The sequence below is a fragment of the Lathyrus oleraceus genome, chromosome 3 (assembly GCF_024323335.1).
Source record: "Lathyrus oleraceus cultivar Zhongwan6 chromosome 3, CAAS_Psat_ZW6_1.0, whole genome shotgun sequence".
Taxonomy (NCBI): Eukaryota; Viridiplantae; Streptophyta; class Magnoliopsida; order Fabales; family Fabaceae; genus Lathyrus; species Lathyrus oleraceus.
Genome location: NC_066581.1, coordinates 499,558,933 through 499,573,018, shown reverse-complemented (window position 1 = coordinate 499,573,018; position 14,086 = coordinate 499,558,933).

Sequence of the window (14,086 nt, the reverse complement as noted above, 5' to 3'; positions counted from 1 at the left end):
TTTGACAAATTTTCTCAACATTTTTTGAAAACAGAAACTATTTTTAAACAATTTAAAAATGAAGAAAAATAACATAATTGGACTAAAATCTCAAATAAATCTCAAATCAATTAAGAAATTGATGAGAATATTTTTCATAGACTTATCATCATCCAAAGATGTTAAGAAAATATTTTTGGCATTTTTGAATATCAAAAGGTATTTTAAATGAATTAAAAACAATCAGAAATGAAATAATTCACAAAAAATATTAAATGGAATCACAAAAATAATTAAAAATCATATTATGAAACTAGAATTTAAGAGAAAAAATTTGCAATTGGTCCCATATTTTTGTGATTCCAAATAAAGAAGTTATGAATTTTTGAAAATAAAAAGAATTAAAGAAAATAAAACAAAAATTAATAAAAGCTGAAAAATCCAGAGCGCTTAGATCAGGATTCATTAATTCACTAGTCAATAGCATAACACATTGAATTAAAAAAATGAAACATAATGCGTGGCCATGATTAGATCCTGTGAGCCAGATCCAAGGGACATAAGGCCAGCCACGTGTGGACGATGGTGGAAACCACCGTCTTCTCCGGTGAGAAGACAAAATTCGGCCACCAGTTGCCGGTTTTGTAACCTCAACCAAAACAAATGATCGTTATACCAAATTAAAGCTGAGGTGATGTACATCACCCTTGTAACCTTGGATTGTGCTCTAGATCTCAATGGAAGGAGAAATCAGAGATGGAAAATCCAGGTACTTGATCTGAAGTTCAACAATTCACAAAATTAAAGCCACCATTGGCTTGCCTCTCACATGAGGACTTCAGAAAACCAAACCAACACAAGCAATGCATAATATATAGTGAGATTCGAAGCAAAACAGTTCAGATGGAAACCTTTGAAGTGCAGCTTTGATGAGCACGATTCAACTAATCTCTTGCTTCCAGCTTGATCTTGATCTATGGTATGAGTGCAAGGCTTAGGAATTAGTATTGAAAATCAACTGATGTTGTTGAAAATCAAACTTGAAAAATGAAATGAAAACTCAAAATTCCTTTGGTGTGAGGTTGGGAAATGATTTCAGTAGGGTTTCAGGCGCCTTCAGGTTACCAATTGAATAAAGTGATGCATCTATTTATAGCTGAAGCTGCAAGGAGAGTGTGATGAAAATCGTGTGCATGAGAATTGGGTCCTCCATGCATGGGCCTGTACAAGCGCATGTGAGGCCCAAAATCAAATGGGTTTGCATGATGAACTCAATTGAAGTAAGTTTGGACGTGCAGATTGAATGACATTGGCTTGTGTATCAAGATTTAACATGAAATGCATAAATGGTCGCAAAAGTTCTCCTCTTCGAAAGTCCCATTTGGAAAATTCAAACATAGGCATGTGAGTAATGGTTGGAAAGGTCTTGACATAAGGAACAAAATATATGTTGAGAAAAAATCCATTTGGAGTTTGGAAAATTGTGAAAACTGGCCATGAAGTTCAAGGTACAAAACATGTATTTGAAAAATTTGCCAAAAAGGACCAACTTTAAGCCCTTCTGTTTCTATGATGAAAGCCTCAAATGGAAAACTCTCCAACATGAAAGTTTTAGATATTTTCAAGGCAATAATTCTGGACTTAAATGTTGAATCATTTGGATTTTTGATGAGAAAGTTATGGGCACTTGAAGTTGGACTTTTTCAAGATTCAATGGCTTTGGTCCAAAGTGACCTATAATGTTTTGTATTATCACATGTGTTTCTTTTAGGATTATGAAATTTTTCCCAACATAACATTTGAATTGTACATCTTAAAATTTCCAATTCACTTGGTCTCACACCAAAAGCATAAAAAATGAAGGAGTTAGGTCCTTGGGAAGTTGACCCAATGTTAGGGTTTCAGTCAAAATGACCTATAATGTTTTGAAATGAATGATGACCTTCCAAGTTTCAAATGAATTTTTGATGAACATGAAAGTTGTTAATATGGTTCTTAATACCATTGTTTCTCTTGGGGTCATCTTCATTTGGAAAACACATTAAAAGTTAGGTCTCAGTAGATTTCAAAATAGTCGGATGATTTAACTGATCAACTTCTCAAAGCCAAACTTCAAATCTTGATGAATAAATGATTGAGGACACTCACATAGGCTCAAATATTCATAATATGATGAATGAAATAACTTCCTTTGATTGAATTTGATCATAGGTTGAGGTTGCTTCATGAGCAAGGCATAGCCAATGCACAGATGAATTAGGGTTTCCTTGGGAAGAAATCCTCAAGCCCTTTGGTTAATCTTGATCAAAATGAAAAATTGAGATACTTGGGAGAAATATATGATGATTGAGAGCTTTGGGAACCATTTTCATGCTTGCTTTCATCTTCATCTGGTCACTTCATTGAGCATAAGGGCCTCCTAGGAGCCTTGGATCTCATGATTGCTTGAGCTTTAAAACAAACAAGTTAGTGACATATTTTTGTGCTTTTGGTTAGTAAACAAAATAAGGAAAGAAATAATATATAATTCAAGCAGGCTTGGTGGTCTCAAACCACTCACACAAATCCCTCCCCTAGGGTAAGGAGCCAAGATGTTATGATCCTTGAGGCAATGCAATGAACAATGATACGATGCCATGAGGGATCTTAGGGTCGAAATTAGGGTCTTACACTAAGGTTTATATTGGAAAGATTAATGCCTAACCACGACTACTCGTGTGACATTATTGATCCCAATAAGACCTCCACCAAGTGAATGGGCTTGCAGGTCAACTTGCTAAGGAATAACTCCACACAAGTCAACAAGACTATGCCATTCTCATATCATAAGTGCACTCGAGTTCGGGTATAGAACTCATCTCACAAGAGACCACCAAGCACACAAGCAATTGGTATATATCAAGAAATTAATACATTACAAACAATACAGTCATCCCAAATTTGCACAAAAATATGTCACAAATAAATATAAACATACAATACAGCAAGTAAAAAGTAGGCTAAACCCACTAAGAAGAAGCAATTTCCCCAGCAGTGTCGCCACTTTTCTGTAGCGGGGTATTTGTTACCTTATGATTTATTGACTAAATCAAAAGTAAACATACAATTCGAGTCGCCACCGTACTTTTATTTATCCAAAGGAAAGGTTAAAAAGCGAACAAAAACCAAGTAAGAAGTTTTATCAAATCAAAAACTAATAATAATGTCAGAGATCCGGGTAAGGGGGTTGGTTATGAAATGGGAAGGTTTTAAGCACCCAAAACATCCTTAGTACTCTAAGGGAGCCCTTTTTGCAAAGATGTATTGTAGGTTGGTATTTGTGAAAATATTTATGCAAACAAGATTGGGGAGATGAGAAAACAATATACATTATATTTACAATTTTGTTGTTTAAATGGATAAACCCATTGCCTACGTACCATCACAAAGGTAGGATCAAAACCTCGTAATGTAAAAATCTCAAAAATTGGTGAATTGATTTGATCAAAAGTCTTAAGGTCTTTTGTTATCAAAGGAAGAAAACTCAACCTAAACCAACAATCCACCATGTGAGGAGAGCTTCAACATACTAGTGAGGGATCCACCCTATAATAAGTATGGAAGACTTATAGTCCAATCACTAAGGATGAGGTGAAGTTTACATCAACCACTATGATAACTCAAACCTTTGACTAATGTGTATGAAAAACGTTTAGCAAAGGTGGCCATTGGAACCACAAAAACAACTTGAAGTGAGTTATATTTACAAGTTAGAAGTATTCACAAAATGAAGTCAAAGTTGACTTAAGGTTCATTCAAAATAAGTATTAGTGAAAAGAGTTTGAAAAATCAAAGTCATAAGGCCTAGGTTTCTAATTTGAAAAACAAATTCAAAGTTTGCACAAAATGAGTTTGGCTTGGGTTAGAGTGAGGAGAAGAAGATAAGGGCTAGTCCTAAACATGCAAAGATAAGAGAAGAGATAAAAGCATTGGAGTTCCTTCTCTTGAGATCATAAAGATGATTCAAGATGCTCCTTTCCTTTGGACTTAGCAAATAACTCAAGCAATCAAACAAATATTCAATCAAGCTCCTTGGATTTCCATTTGGCTTATTTCTCTTTACTTGGCTATTCATGACAATGGTCCTTCTTACTATTTCAAGATGGAATCCCTATCACACAAGAACAAACAATCAAAAGGTTCACAACATAATAAGTGGAATGGACAAAGAATGAGTTTAGATTAGGGGTCCTTTGAAGTCAACTTTTAGGATTTAGCATTCTAAAGGAATGAGGCCTAGTTGCTCTTCAACAAATTTAGAATTCTAAAGGCATGAGGCCTAGTTGCTCTTGAATTCCTTTAAGCATGGGTAAGGTCCTAATTCTAAGTCCTTTCTCCTTTTTGCATTGGGTTCACACAAACAAAGACAAAACAATCACAAAGCAACAATATATTTATAGACAATAATGAGCTCAAATGAGCAAAAGAAAAATGGCATAAACATAAAATATGAGCTCAAGTGAGCAAAGGGAAAAGCAATATGAATAAATGAGCAAGAAAGTAAATTGCATTAAAGTAAATTGCAAGAATTAATTGTTTGAATTAAAGTTAGTAGTTAGTGGTTAATGTTAGTGTGTCATAAGACAATTTAGCGCTATGTTAAGAAATCGTAAGTGGACTAATGTAGTAGTCACACCTATCTGAGGCCGGTCAATAAAACTATAGGCAAATAAACACAAGTTAGAGATCATGACTAGTAAGCAAAACTCCTACAACTTGCCATGCCAAAAGAAAAGAAGGAAAGCCTTGTATGGACTTTAGGTTTTTTGCTTGACCAAGAAGCAACCTATCTTGGACACAAAGCAACTCACTTGATCTTTGATCAAGTTGAGTTTGATTTGGATCAAAGAAGGTTAAGCCTCTCATATGTCAAGACCAACCACAAATCATTAACTCATTGGCAAAAATAAAAAGAAGAAGATGAAGATGAAATGAAATGAATAAAAGGAGAATTCAAATGACATAATCAAAACACAATGATCAAATGTGAATCAAATCGTCATCAACAATTGTAAAACAAAAGAGAAATGAAGATTAGAAGTCAACAAAGTCAAACATATTTTTTTTTGGTATTTTTGGAATTAAAATAAATGCAAAATTAAAATGGTTAAAATATGATCAAAACTTAAATTCAATTCAAATCAACTTCAACAAGTCTAATTGAATCATCATAGGTCTAACATGGTCAAACAAGGTTTGACAAATTTTCTCAACATTTTTTGAAAACAGAAACTATTTTAAATCAATTAAAAACAATGAAAAATAACACAAATGAATTAAAATCTCAAATAAATCTCAAATCAATTAAGAAATTGATGAGAATATTTTTCATAGACTTATCATGATCCATATGTGTTAAGAAAATATTTTTAGAATTTTTGGATATCAAAAAGTATTTAAAATGAATTAAAAACTATCAAAAACAAAATAATTCACAAAAAATATTAAATGAAGTCACAAAAATAATTAAAAATCAGATTATGAAACTAGATTTTTCAAGAAATTTTTTGCCATTGGTCTCATATTTTTGTGACTTCAAATAAAATAGTTATGAATTTTTGAAAATAAAAGAAATTAAAAGAAAATAAAACAGAAAATAGAAAATACCAAAAATCCAGGAGCGCTAGATTGGATTCATTAAATGATGTGGACACATCAGGCGGTCCAGAAGCACGCTCCCACCATAGTAATTAGTCAAGCGCATCACAAAGTGTATTAAAATAAGTCAATAAAATGCATGGCTGAGATTAGAACGTGTGAGCCTCATCCAAGGGCCTAGGTTTAACCACGTGGGGATGGTGGTGGAAACCACCATCTTCTCTGGTGGACCAACCAACTCCGACCACCAGTTGCAGGTTTTTGAACCTTAACCAAAACACACGAGCCAGGTACCAAAATGAAGCTGGGGTGATGTACATCACCCCTGTAACCTTGGATTGTCCTTAAGAATTCTATCAAGTGAGAAATATGAGCTTGAAGTTCAAGGTGTTCAAACTTAAATACTTTAAATCATAAAATCAAGACCACCACTGGCCTGCCTCTTGCTAGAGGACTTCAAAAAACAGTTTGAACACAAGCAATTCACATTGTATGATGAGATTCAGATCAAAACAATTGAGAAATATACTTTTGAAGAGCAGCTTTGTGCAACACGATCTACTCAAACTCTTGCTTCCAATTTGATCAGGAGATGATGAAGATGCAAGGCTTAGGAATTGAAACTTGAAGATCAACTGATTGTGTTGAAATTCAAGTTTGAAATTGAGAAATGAAAATCAGAATTCCTTTGAGTATGGTGGGTTTTGATTTCAGCAGAGCTTCAAATTGCCATAAGGTTGATTTTTGAATGAGCATGGCAATGTATTTATAGCTGAGATGGATGCAAGCAAGTTTAGAACTCGTGTGCATGAAGCTTTGGGTCCTCCATGCATGGGCCTGTACAGGCGCATGTGAGGCCCAAAATTGATTGGAAATGCAAGCTGATATCATTCTGAAGTGAAATGGATGTGCAATTGGCCTTGTGTTTTCTTGTGCATGAAGATTCCATGTGAATTGCATATTTGGACCTACACATTCATCTCTTCGAAAGTCCCACATAGAAAATCCAAACATAGGCATGTGAGTAATGGTTGGAAAGGTCTTGACATGAGAAACAAAAGCTATGTTGGGCAAAAATCCATTTGGACTTTGGAAATTTATGAAAACTGGCCTTGAAGTTTGAGGTACAAAACATGTATAAGATTCCTTTGAAATTTTTTCCCAAAAGTGACCAACTTCAAGCCCTTCTGTTTTAATGATGCATGCCTCAAATGGAAACACCTCCAACATAAAAGTTGTATATCTTTTCAAAAATATAAATTTGGACTTAAAGTTTGCATCATTTGGATTTTTTATGAAAATGTTATGGGCACTTGAAGTTAGACATTTTCAATATTCAATTGTTTTGGTCCAAAGTGACCTATAATGTTTTGTATTATCACATGTGTTTCTTTTAGGATTATTTGTCCAACATAAAATTTTAAGTATACATCTCAATCTTTCCAATGAAATTGGTCTCACCTCAAAATCATAAAAAATAAGGAAGTTAGGTCCTTGGGAAGTTGACCCAAAATTAGGGTTTCAGTCAAAATGACCTATAATGTTTTGAAATGAATGATGACCTTACATGTTTCAAATGGATTTTTGATGAACATGAAAGTTGTTAATATAGTTATTAAGAACAGTTTTTCTCTTGGGGTCATCTTCATTTGACAAACACATCAAAAGTTAGGTCTCAGTGGATCTCAAATTAGTCAAATGACTTGACTGGTCAACTTCTCAAAGTCAAACTTCAAATCTTGATGAATGAAGGATTGAGGATACTTACATAAGCTCATATATGCATAAAATAATGAACGAAATAAATTCCCTTGATTAAATTTGATCATAGGTTGAGGTTGCTTCATGAGCAAGGCACAGTCAATGCACAATTGAATTAGGGTTTCCTTAGGAAACAATCCTCATGCCCTTTGGTTTATCTTGATCAACTTGCCAAATTGAGATACTTGGGAGACATATATGATGATTTAGAGCTTTGGGAACCATTGTCATGCTTGCTTTCATCTTCATCTAGCCATTTCAATGAGCATAGGAGCCTCCTAGGAGCAAGGGCACATGTGATCACTTGAGCTTCAAAACAAAAAGAGTTAGTGACATATTTTTGTGCTTTTGGTTAGTAAACAAAATAAAAAAAGCAATAATATAAAATTCAAGCATGCTTGGTGGTATCAAACCAACTCACACAAGTCCCATCCCTAGGGTTAAGGAGCCAATCATGCTATGATCCTTGAGGCAAATGCATTGAGCAATGATATGATGCCATGAGGGATCTTAGGGTCAAAATTAGGGTCTTACACTTTGGTACTCATTCCAATGTACATGCAATGGCGAAGAAGATGTTGCGAGCAAGTTACTATTGGATGACAATGGAATCTGACTGTTGCAGGTTTGTGAAGAAATGCCATAAGTGTCAAATATATGCGGATAAGATTCATGTTCTTCCGACACTGTTGAACGTCATTTCCTCCCCATGGACCTTCTCCATGTGGGGAATTAATATTATTGGCATGATTGAGCCCAAAGCTTCGAATGGACATCATTTCATTTTAGTGGCAATTAATTACTTCACAAAATGGGTTGAAGCGGCATCGTATGCGAATGTAACCAAGCAAGTTGTTGTAAGGTTTATCAAGAATCACATTATATATCGTTATATGTGCCAAGTAAGATCATTACTGATAATGGATCGAACTTGAATAACAATATGGTGGAAGGTCTTTGCAAAGACTTTAAGATTGCACACCATAATTCTCCTCCCTACAAACCCAAGATGAATGGGGCTGTTGAAGCTGCAAACAAGAACATCAAGAAGATTATTCAGAAGATGGTCGTAACATATAAGGATTGGCATGAGATGCTCCCAATTTCTTTGCTCGGTTATCGTACATCCATCTGCACTTTAGCAGGGGCAACCCCTTTCTCTCTGGTATATGTTATGGAAGCAGTACTCCTTGTAAAGGTTGAGATCCCCTCATTGTGTGTGCTCATGGAAGCCAAGTTGACTGAGGTTGAATGGTGTCAGACCAGGTTTGATCAGCTGAATTTGATAGAAGAGAAGAGGTTAATTGCCATGTGTCATGGTCAGTTATATCAGTAAAGAATGAAGAAAGCTTTTTATAAGAAGGTCAGACCTCGTGTATTTAGAGAAGGTGACCTTGTGCTCAAGAAGATCCTATCTTTCAAAATATTCTAGGGGCAAATGGACTCCTAATTACGAAGGCCCATATGTTGTTAAGAGAGCCTTTTCAGGCGGTGCTTTGATTCTTACAACTATGGATGGTGAAGAGTTCACTCGTCCTATGAACGCAGATGCAGTCAAGAAATAATTCGCCTAAAAAAAGAAAAGAATAGCTCGCTAAGTTGAAAACCTGAAAGGGTGACTTAGGAAAAAATGAGCGTCTCGGTGGATTGAAAACCTGAAAGGGCGATCCAGGCAAAAGTTAGAGATATAAAATAGAAAAGAATTTTCCCGATAAATTGAGTACCCCATATTGGGGAAATTTATGCAAAAATTGGGGATTATGGCAAGTAACTGCATCCTGCTGATCTTCAGATTTAAAGACTTTGTTGAGCACAGCGGTCGACGATGATCCATCATCCCCAGTAGCGGCCAAGAGCACAGTGGATATCAAGAGTGGGTGGAAGGATTAATGGTCATTTGTATTCAATGTAACCCTTTTCCATGAAAATTACCATTTTCAACTTTGTAAAGATCTATGGAGTCTTCTCATTTACAGACTACCATTCTATTAAATAAAGTTGAGCTTTTACCCAATTGTTTCTACTCTTATTTATTTCAGCCAAATAGTTTTAAATTTTATTATGATCATTTTTGAAAATTAAAGTTTTAATCAAAACATGTTTTCTTAAACATATAAAAGCAGTAATTTTAATTAATCGATTTCATTTAAAAGGAATATCAACAATGGTGCGAAAGTAGTAAGCCCTAAATGTGGAGCACTATTGGTTCTCCCTAAGCAGTATGCGCAATTTCTATTTCATCCCCGACAACATTATTCAGCTCTCGATGTTTGATGATTTCTCCAGATGATTGATTGTTCGCTATTCCCCAATAAGGTAGCCAACTGAGTTGGTTGATTAGCCCCCTGTGGAGTGTTTCTTCCCCAACCGAGTTTATGAATATTCCCAGCTGAGTGCAGACATTTCGTTATGGCGATTTGTGTGGTTTCGGCAGAATAATGGTTTCCTCATCAGTCGCCATCGGATTTGCTCCCAGTCAGAGTTTCCTCTTGGTTCCTGAGCAGCTATCTGCGTTTGTTCCCCTACAGGGTTGTCTCCCATTTGATATGGTGTGAACCTAAAATTCCCCGCAGACTCGATAACGGTTTTCCTCAGTAGATCGCCTCTTTCCCCGACTAGGTTTGAGCCTTTAGGATGTTGATCTCTCTTTTCTCCAGCAGTTGTTTCCCTCTTTTGTGGATTGACCGAGAATTGTATCGATGATTCAATTCTGCGACATATACACTCATCATATATACATATACATATACACTCATATAGTTTCATGGTTGCATCATCACATTTGTTGACTCATTCATGTGATTCTTATTCTCTGTTATGGCGGTACCTTATCCCCATACAAGTTTGGTGTATGTCCCCTCTCAATTGTAGAGTGTCATCCCCTTAAGCAGAAAGACTTTAACCTTTCTCCTTTTCCCACTGAGTTATTTCCTCATGGACGATTATTATTTAAGTTTCCTCCCAGTTGATTATCTGGATGGAACCATTCCCCTTGAGTTATATCCTCATGGGGTTGAGTCTTGATTGACGGTTTCTCTCTAGATCTTACCTAAATAGATGCTTTGGGTCCCCTGAGAGTGTATTACCCAGTAACTGGTAATATTCCTCAGTTTGCAGTTTCTTACTTCTTGCCCAATACCCGACAAAAGTACCCTTGTTTTCTCCCCAGCGGACTCATTTTTTTATGTTTCCCCAGGAAGTATATCCATGATATGTTCATCCTAACCGATGACAAATATTTTCTTCCCCTGTTTGGGTATATCCTTGATATGTTCACTTTAACCAGTGACGGATATTCTCTCCTTTGGTATTCTACCCAGTAAAAAGGTAGTTGTAATCCCTATTTTGTTCCCCAGAGAGTTAATCATTGATATGTTCATCCTAACCGATGATAGATTTCCTTCTCTTTATGGTCTTCTGCCCAGTAACCGGTAGTTGTAAATCCTGCTTTTCTTTCCCCTTATAGAGTTTATCCTTGATATGTTCAGTTTAACCAGTGACGAATATTATCTCCTTCGGTAATTTATCCAGTAACTGATAGATGTAATTCCTATTTCTCTCATCCCAGAGTCTATCCTTGATATGTTCATCCTAATCGATGACGGATTTTCTCTTTGATGGTATTCTATCCAGCATTTGATAGATGTAATTCCTACTTTTTGTTTAGTTGGTTTATCCTTGATATGTTCATCCTAACCGATGACGGATATCCTCCTTGGCATCCCCAGGAAAGTCTATCCTCGATATGTTCATCTTAACCGATGACAAATTTTCTTTCATTTGAGTCTATCCTTGATATGTTCACCTTAACTAGTGACAGATACTCTCATCTTTGGTCTTCTGCCCAGTAACTGATAATTGTAAATCCTATTTCTGCAGTTTTCCCCAGAAAGGCTATTCTTACTCAGTAACCGGTAATGAATACTCCCTCCTGGTGGTTCCCAGCGAGTCATCCTTGATATGTTCATCTTAATCGATGACGAATTTTCTTTCCTTTGAGTCTATCCTTGATATGTTCTCCTTAACCAGTGACGGATATTCTCATCTTTGGTCTTCTGCCCAGTAACTGGTAATTGTAAATCCTATTTCTGCAGTTTTCCCCAGAAAGGCTATTCTTACCAAGTAATCGGTAATGAATACTCCCTCCTGGTGGTTCCCAGCGAGTCATCCTTGATATGTTCATCTTAGCTAATGACGGGTGTCCTCTTTTTCAGATCTTTATTATCTCCTTACCCAGTAACCAGTAGTGGATAATAAATTTTTTCTCCTCCTGTGTTGAAGTATATTTCTTCCTCAATTGAGTTAAGTGCATATTTCCTCAGTGAAATCTCTTTTCCTGCATGATTCAAGTACTTCAGTTTTATCCTGATCTACTCGTTTCCCCTACAAGATGTTTTTGTTTCCCCGACTGGAATTCCTCTGGTCCCCCAGTAGTTTTTAAGTCGTAGTCTGACCTATGCATAATCCTTTTATCCACTCAGAGTCTCTGTCTCCCAGATGAGCTTTCCTTACAGAATGCATTGAGCTCCTACGAACTTTCGGTCGCTCTGATTTCTTTTCCTTTGTGGCAACATTTCCCCACAGAGAATTTGCTTTTACATTCATATCATATGCATCATGAGGTCTCTTAGGGACCAAAATTTATTCCTATATGTTGTTATTTAAGCCCATTCTACTGAGTCGATATGAAGATTTTAACCTTCGTCTCCTAAGTTAGAATGTTCTTAAATAGGGGTTATCGCGGCTGGAAAAATGACAGAGTCGCCATCATGCTTTATTCGTTCCTAAGGAACAGGGAAATAATGATAAAACCTAATAGTTAAGAGTAAGAGACTAGGTTCGGGAGTCGGTTAAGAAAGGGGAAGGTGTTAGGCACCCCTAACCTCCATTGTACTCAATGGGATCCTCCTACAATTTTAAGGTTAGTGTATGTTTCTAAAATGTTTGCTTTAATATTTATTAATTATTAATTATTTATTTATGGAAGGTATTACTTTTAAATGGACGAGAGACCCAAAAGTATTTTTCATAATTGTACTCGCTAGAGTTTACAATTCTATGCCTATGTACCTTTGCATTAGGCGAGGGATCAGAGTACTGTAGTTCTTCTTGAAAATGTTGTTTGGTTGGTTGTTTTTATCCCTTGAAGATTCTCACGCCTCGGGGGCGGAGAAGTAATTGATTTTGAAAGGTGCCTCAATACACTAGGGTAGAGGTCTTACGATTTAAAGTGAGTTCAAATTGATTTTATCCCTTTTATCCCATGCAAAAATAGTTTTAATTTATTTAAGAAAATAAATTAGGAGTCATAATGAGGTATCATAATAACCCTTTATCCCAATTTTATCCCCGACTTAACCCTTGAAAACTTTAGAGTTTTATCCCATATTGTACCCCATTGGTTTTGATTGCAAAAATATAATTTAATTTGATTAAAACAATAAATTAAATAAGATGCCATACGATATATCCATTATCCCGATTTTATCCATAATTTATATCCCCTAAAAACCTCACAATTATTCCTAATTTTATCCCATATTCCTCGATTTAATTAATCATAATTTTAAATCTCTAATTAGTTAAATATTAATATTATAATTAGTTAATCGAATTCATTCCAATTTTATTAATTAAGCCATAATTAAATTAAACCAAAAACCCAAAATGATATCATTAATAAAAATTAGAAAATCCTAATTATTAATTTAATTGAATTAATCATAAAGTTTTTAAATTAATAATCAAAATTAATTAAAATTAGTAATTAATTAATTAAATAAAAGGATGGGGGTGTATCTTTATAACTTTTGTTATTTTGTATTTTTTACGAATTAAAGATTTTTAAAGTATTTTTATGTATTTTTGAATTTAATATATTAGAGATCAAAATTAATTAACTTAGATTAATTTAATAAAATGAAGGAAAGATCTGACACTAATTAATTATAATGGAAGGTGACTTTTTGTAATTTATAATATTCATTTTTTTATTTGTTACTTTAATGATTATTAATTTTTGGTATTTTTATTAAACTCTATTATTATTTTTGGCATTTTTATAATTTAAATGAGAAAATAATTATTTACAACATTGAAAGCTATATTTTTGTGTATTTTTGAATTAATAGAGAAAAGAGAATGTTTTTGGTGTTTTTGGGAACTAAAGAAGTCATTTTTGTTATTTAAATTTAAATGAAAAGGAAATATTTTGTTTATTTAATATATATCTAAAGATTTACTTTAGGATTATGATTCTTTAAATAAAACAATATGTGGCACAAATAGCAATTGTTCTAGATCCCAAATATAAATACAAAGCCTAAAAAATAATTTTATTTTATAAAAACTAGTAAGTAAGATAAAGTAGTACAAAATAATAATAAAAAAGGGAAATAAAGAATAAAATAAATAAAAAATAAAAAAACATAAAACATACACATAGTAGCAGCGGTGTCCACTTGCATAACCAGTAGCATGTCTTGACCTTTTCCAAAACCAAACTTTCATAGCCGCTCCCAAATCGACATGTGGCAGCGAGATCGGAGACGTTGTGGCGTCGGTTGGATGGCGAGCAGAGCGAAGGTCACCGACGCGGTTTTTTCGGTGAAGGGTAATACGCAGTGACTTGCAGCGGTGTCAATTGGGTGACTCGTGCAATGATTGTGTTGAGTCGCATAGAGATTCGACGGTGGTCTTGTAGAGATTT